General features: G+C 46.2%; 1 pseudogene; it reads left to right on the forward strand.

Annotated features, from left to right (window-relative positions):
* The first annotated feature begins 1,682 nt into the window (after window positions 1–1,682).
* LOC139027443 (tsukushi-like) lies at window positions 1,683–2,754 on the forward strand (annotated as a pseudogene).
* The last annotated feature ends 2,985 nt before the right edge of the window (window positions 2,755–5,739 follow it).

The following is a 5,739-nucleotide window of genomic DNA, read 5'->3' on the forward strand; positions in this document are numbered from 1 at the left end:
CCTCGCCGCACTGGCAGGGCTACGGGGACCATTCAACCTGGTAAGGTTGGGGAGGCTCGGTGCTCAAGAGCGCGTGTCCTCCTTCACGGTCCGGTATATCCGGCGCCACCTTCCCGCCCCAGCCCAGTACCACCAGTGCCTACACCACGCACCAGGCTTCCAGTGCATCTCCAGAGCCCTGTTCCKCCTCCACGCACTCTCCCTATGGTGCGTGTCTCCAGCCCAGTGCCTCCAGTTCCGGCACCACGCACCAAGCCTCCTGTGGGTCTCCAGAGCCCTGTACGCACTGTTCCTTCTCCCCGCACTCGCCCTGAGGTGCGTGCCCTCAGCCCGGTACCTCCAGTTCCGGTACCACGCACCAGGACTATAGTGCGCCTCGAGAGTCCAGTGTGCCCTGTTCCTGCTCCCCGCACTCGCCCTGAGGTGCGTGCCCTCAGCCCGGTACCTCCAGTTCCGGCACCACGCATCCCTGCTATTACAACGACACTCTTCCTGGGAAGGCCTTTTCCACTTAGATGTTGGACTTTCTGCAGGGACTGTTTCCATTCCCCACAAGGATTAGGTGAGGTCGAGGCACTTGATTTGGGCATTAGGTCTGGCTCACAGTCTGCATTCCAATTCCTCCAAAAGGAGTGTTCGATTGGGGTATGAGTCGGGCTCTGTGCAGAGCCAGCTCCAAGTTTTCCACACCGATCTCGACAACCATTTCTGTATGGAAACCTTGCTTTGCTGCATGGGGTATTGTCCATGCTGAACGGCACAGGGTGTTCCCCTCAAACTGTTGCAAAAGTTGGAAGCACAGAAATTGTCTAGCGACATGTCATGTATGCTGTGGCGTTAAGCATTTTCCCCTCACTGGAACTAAGGGGCCTAGCACTGAACTCATGTAAAACAGACCCAGATCCAATATTCTCATGCCACCATAACCGTCAGTTGGCACTAAAGCATGGGAAGTATGTTTTCCCGTGGCAGCCGCTAAACGCCAGATCGTCCATTGTATCGTGCCATTGGTGCATGCGGGTTCATTACTGCCAGAAAACACATTTCCACAGCTCAGAGTCCAAGTAGGCGGAGCGCTTTTACACCATTCCAGCCGACGCTTGGCATCGCGCATAGGTGACTTGTGTGTGGCTGCTCGTCCATGGACCCTTTTGCATGAAGCTTCGACGAACGTTGGTTGTGCTGACGTTGCTCCCTACGCAGGTTCTGGGGAACCTTCGGTATTGATTTGTGTCACTGAGGACAAGACGATTTTTACATGCTTCAAGCACTCCAGCGTCTCCATTCCTGTCGCCTCCACGTCGTGGTCTGAGCCGTTGTTGCCCCTCGACGTTCCACTTCACAAAAACAGAACTTACAGTTGACCGGGGAAAGCTCAGCAGTCGGCAGAAGACTGACAAACAGACTTGCTGGAAGGGTGGCATCCTATGAGGTGTCACGTTGTAAAGTCACGAGCTCGTTCAGTAAGGCATTTCTAGACCTGCAATGTTTGTCTATGGAGACGCATGGTTGTGTGCTCGATTTATACACCTGTCAGCAACGGTTAGCAGAAATTAGCCAAATCTACTAATTTGAAGAGGTGTCCACAATACGTCAAATGTATTCAGATACACTAAAAGTAACATCTTTGTTTGTTTTTGTGTCCCCTCAGACGCATGATGGCGTTCTCTCCTGTGTGTTAGTCTGTGGATGCTCCTGGCTGTCCATGGCCAGGCTGGAGCCGTGAAGAACTGCCACCCGGGTTGCCACTGTGAGGTGGAGAGCTTCGGCCTGTTCGACAGCTTTCAGCCTGACCAGGGTGGCCTGCAGGGGAGTGGGCCCTAGCACCAACCCCATCTCCATCCCCCTGACCGGCCCACCTGGACCTGTCCTCCAACTCCATGTCCCTGCTGACCGACAACATGCTCTCTGGCGCCTGGCTATAACCACCTTGGTCAAGCCTGACCTTCAGCAACAACCTTATCTCCATGGTCAGTCCCAGGGCCTTGTCCAGGCTGCGCTACCTGGAGTCTCTGGACCTCAGCCACACCTCGTTGGGAGGGGCCTGGACGAGGGCTGCTTCTCTGGCCTCCCCTGGCCGAGGTGGACCTCAGCCACACCATTCCCGGAGTTTGATCTGGACATGTTCTCACTAAAGATCACGGAGAGCCATCCAGCGTGGATCTGTCCCACAACCGCTTGACAGTGGTCTCCTGGAGTTCTTCTAGGAGCCCTTACTACATGTTCCAGAGCTGACTCTAGCAGCCAACAGCTGAGGGACGTGCCCAAGCTAAAAGGCATCCTGCTGAAGGACTCTAGCCTGGTGGGAACAGTATCTCCGCATTGAGGAGGGTGCTTTTGAGGACCTCAAGGACCTTGTTTACCTGTCCTCAGTGGGCTTCCTGGAGCCTCTTTAACATCCAGCCCAACTGTTTCAGAGGCCTACAGACCACTTCAGCTCTTTGGACCTGTCCAACAATGCCAAGCTAAAAACCACTGAGCCCAGCTGTGTTCAGTGGCTTGTGTCTCTACAGGAGCTCAATCTGTCCAACTCTGGAGTAACGTCATTGCCAAATAACATGCTAAGTCCCTTGCCAATCATCAAGAGTTATTACCCTGGGCCAGAATATCCATTGTTGGAGGCTCAAAAGCAGGGCCAGTTTCACAGGCAGCTCGGACAGGAACAGAAACATGAAGGTGCTAACCTGTGACATTGAAGGGGTTTATTCGGTGATTGTGTTCGGATTCGTTCCTTCAGTATGGACATCTAGCTAACACTTAGTGCTCAAACTGTGCTTATATCACTATATGCAAGAACACTTTTTGTTATTACCGCCAATCAGGATAATTACTATTTGTTTAAATTCAAAAATGTGTAATTTTGTCTTTTATTTCCAAAGGCCTGAGGTATTTATATTAATCCACTGTACTATCACGTCATGCTTGCTATGCATAAAGCATCGTCTTTCAACTACAGTAACAAGCTAGCAATAGCATTGAGGATATTATATTAAAACCATTTTGTTTTTTAGGATCTGGAAATAGAAACAGACTCTCAGCCACTTGGAAAAATACTGTTATATTCCATAACAACATCAGATCATTGAAGTATACACATTATCTATGCAAGGACACTCTATTCAGACGGAAAGGGTCTTATGTAGAGTATTAGTTAAGTATGTCTATCATGGAAGTTGGTGGGAGGAGCTATAGGAGGACGGGCTCATTGTAATGGCTGGAATGGAATAAATGAAACGGTATCAATCAATTTAATTTTTCAATCAAATTTATTTTTAAAGCCCTTTTTACATCAGCAGATGTCACAAAGTATTTTCATATCTCTTCTGACAGAGAAGGTGTTTTAACTGAAACACTATACCACATGTATTTGATACATTGTATTATTCACCCTACTTTGAAATATTGTAATGTCGGCAGCTTATTTCTACAGCATCGACTTTGGATCTACAATTGGCCAAAATCCTTCAGATATTCTGTGCAACAACAACTGCATGTTTGAACACTGCCTTGGTTGCTATCCCTGTGGTTAATATGGACCGAAAGAGACAATCAGCCTCATAAACTGCACATGAGCTGGTTTGGATGTTAAAACATCTGCATAAGCGCATGTCTTTCAATACAGTAACAAGCTAGCAATAGCATTGATGATATTATATTAACCATTTTGTTTTTTTAGGATCTGGAATAGAAACAGACCTCAGCCACTTGGAAAAATACTGTTTATTTCCATAACAATCACAGATCATTGAAGTATACACATTACTATGCAAGGACCACTCTTATTTCAGAAGAAAGGTTATGTAGAAGTATATAGTTAAGTTGTCTATCATAGGAAGTTGTGGGAGGAGCTATGGAAGGACGGGCTCATTGTAAGGGCTGGAATGGATAAATGAAACGGTATCAATCAATTTAATTTTTCAATCAAATGTATTTTTAAAGCCCTTTTTACATCAGCGCAGATTTAACCAGTATTTTCATATCTCTTCTGACAGAGAAGTGTGTTTTAACTGAAACACTATACCACATGTCATTTGATACATTGTATTATTCACCCTACTTTGAAATATGTAAAATGTCGCAGCTATTTCTACAGCATCGACTTTGGATCTACATTGGCCAAAATCCTTCGATATTCTGTGCAACAACAATCTGCATGTTTGAAACCCTGCCTTTGGTTGCTTATCTCTGTGGTATAATATGGACCGAAAGAGACAATCAGCCTCATTAACTGCACATGAGCTGGTTTGGATGTTAAACTCTGCGTAAAGATTGTATATTCTTATTTAGTGTACAAAACATTAAGAATCTTCCTAATATTGAGTTTGACCCCTGACCCCCCCCCCCCTTCTTTGCCCTCAGAACAGCCTCAGTTTGTCGGGCATGATTACAAGGTGTCAAACGTTCTACAGGGATTCTGGCCCATGATGACTCCAGTGCTTCCTACAGTTGTATAAAGTTGGCTGGATGTCCTTTGGGTGGTTGAACCTTCTTGATACACACAGGAAACTGTTGAGGGTGAAAAAACTCAGCAGCGTTGCAAGTTCTTGACACAAGCGGGTGCCCCTGGCACGTATCCCAAACACGTCTACGGCACTTAAATGTTTTGTCTTGCCCATTCACCTCTAAATGGCACATGTACACAATTCATGTCTCAAGGCTTAAAAATCCTTCTTTCAACCTGTGTCCTCCCTTCATCTACACTGATTGAAAGTAGTTTAACAAGTGACATCAATAAGGGATCATAGCTTTCACCTGGATTCACCTGGTCAGTCTGTCGTGGAAGCAGCTGTTCTTAATGTTTTGTACACTCAGTTTATAACTTCTTTATAAATGTAAAATAAATGGAGTATATTCTGCACTGACAGCTGTCCAAATGTTTGTAATGTCTGTGCAATGAAGCCGTGAGTTAGTACCCGCAAACACCAGTCTCAACGTCAACAGTGAGAGGCGACTCCGGGATGCTGGCCTTCTAGGCAGAGTTGCAAGAAAAAAGCCGTATCTCAGACTGACCAATAAAAAATAAGATTAAGATGGGGGCAAAGAACAGAGACACTGAACAGAGGAACTCTGCCTAGAAGGCGCATCCCGGAGTCGCCTCTTCATTGTTGACGTTGAGACTGGTGTGTTTGCAGGTACTATTTGATGAGCTGCCAGTTGATGACTTGTGAGGCATCTGTTTCTCAAACTAGACACTCTAATGTACTTGTCCTCTTGCTCAGTTGTGCACCGGGGCTCCCACTCTTTCTATTCTGGTTAGAGCCAGTTTGCGCTGTTCTGTGAAAGCAGTAGTACACAGCGTTGTCACGAGAGATCTTCAGTTTCTTGGCAATTTCTCGCATGGAATAGCCCTGCATTTGTTCCAGAACAAGAATAGACTGACGGTTTCAGAAGAAAGTTCTTGTTTTTGGCCATTTTGAGCCTGTAATCGAACCCACAAATGCTGATGGCTCCAGATACCAAGCTAGTCTAAGAAGGGCCAGGTTTTATTGCTTCATTAATCAGAACAACAATTTTCAGCTGTGCTAACTAATTGCAAAAAGGTTTTCTAATGAGCAATTAGCCTTTTAAATAATAAACTTGGGACTAGCTAACACAACATGACTGTTTTGCTGGAGTGACAGTTGCTGATAATGGGCCGCTGTACACCTATGTAGATATTCCATTAAAATCAGCCATTCCAGCTACAATAGCATTTACAACATTAACAATGTCTACACTGTATTTCTGCATCAATTTCAT

Source organism: Salvelinus sp. IW2-2015, unplaced genomic scaffold, assembly GCF_002910315.2.
Source record: "Salvelinus sp. IW2-2015 unplaced genomic scaffold, ASM291031v2 Un_scaffold16389, whole genome shotgun sequence".
NCBI classification, from domain to species: Eukaryota; Metazoa; Chordata; class Actinopteri; order Salmoniformes; family Salmonidae; genus Salvelinus; species Salvelinus sp. IW2-2015.